The following is a 1160-nucleotide window of genomic DNA, read 5'->3' as shown; positions in this document are numbered from 1 at the left end:
ACTTCCCAGAGAGTTTCAGGGATAGAAAAGAAGCAGAATTCATCGCATTGGTGCAAGGAACTAAGTCAGTGCTAGATTATCAACAGCGATTTGAGGACTTGTTCCATTTTGCTCCAGAGCACCTGAAAGGGGAAGTTAGTAAGGCGAAGAAATTTGAGAAAGGGCTCAAGACTGAGATCAGGTCGGTGTTGTCAATCATGGACATTAGGAATTATGCTCAGATGGTCGACAAGGCTAAAACCATGGAAGATAGATTTAAGGAGAAAGAGAAAGAAAAAGTTGTGACGTCATCCGTGGGCAAAAGGCCAAACAATTTCCAGACTTATGCCTGGCCAAATAAAGTTTATCGCGGAACCAACTCAAATTTTGTCTCGACTCCGTATCATAGGCCGAACGTGGGTCAGAACCCTTTCTGCCCCACATTCAATTGACCTGCTCAATCGGCGACGAGTCAAGCGACAACAGCAGCTTCGCTAGCCCGACTAGTAACAAGTCAAGTGACCCAAGCCTCAACACCTATTACTTCACCCTTTAAGTGTTACCAGTGCAACAAAGAAGGGCATATGGCCAGAGATTGCAGAATGCGTGGGTACGACAACAACTCGCCGAATCAGCCCTACACAAGGCCTTTCCAATCACAAGACAATTGGACACGAGGAAAGGTGTATGCGATGACGATTGAAGAAGCTGAGGTGAACCCCGATGTATTGGCAGGTAAATTTGCTGAACACTACTAATATATAGGGAATAATTGGCTTACTTCGTGTAACCTAAACTACCTACAAATCCTAGGTACCCTGAATGTCTCAACCATACCCGTGTGAGTATTATTTGACTCAAGAGTAACCCATTCTTTTGTCTCCTCGACCTTTGCAAGTAAGATGAAAGATCAACCGAAAGACATCGGGCATGACCTAGTAGTTAGCACACCGACAAGAAGCGTCGTGAGCTTGAAGAAGGTCTACGACCCTTGTCAGATTGGAATTTGTGTAAAGAAATTAACCGCACGATTGAAAAAGATGGATGTAAATGATTTTGACATAATACTAGGCATGGATTGGCTATCCGCCTATGGTGCAAACGTCTTGTGTACGGAGAAGAAGATAGTATGTAAGATGAATGATGGGTCAATCCTCACCTATCAAAGTGAACCAAGGAAG

The sequence above is a fragment of the Telopea speciosissima genome, chromosome 9 (genome assembly GCF_018873765.1).
Source record: "Telopea speciosissima isolate NSW1024214 ecotype Mountain lineage chromosome 9, Tspe_v1, whole genome shotgun sequence".
Lineage (NCBI taxonomy): Eukaryota > Viridiplantae > Streptophyta > Magnoliopsida > Proteales > Proteaceae > Telopea > Telopea speciosissima.
Note: the sequence above shows the minus strand (reverse complement) of the source record.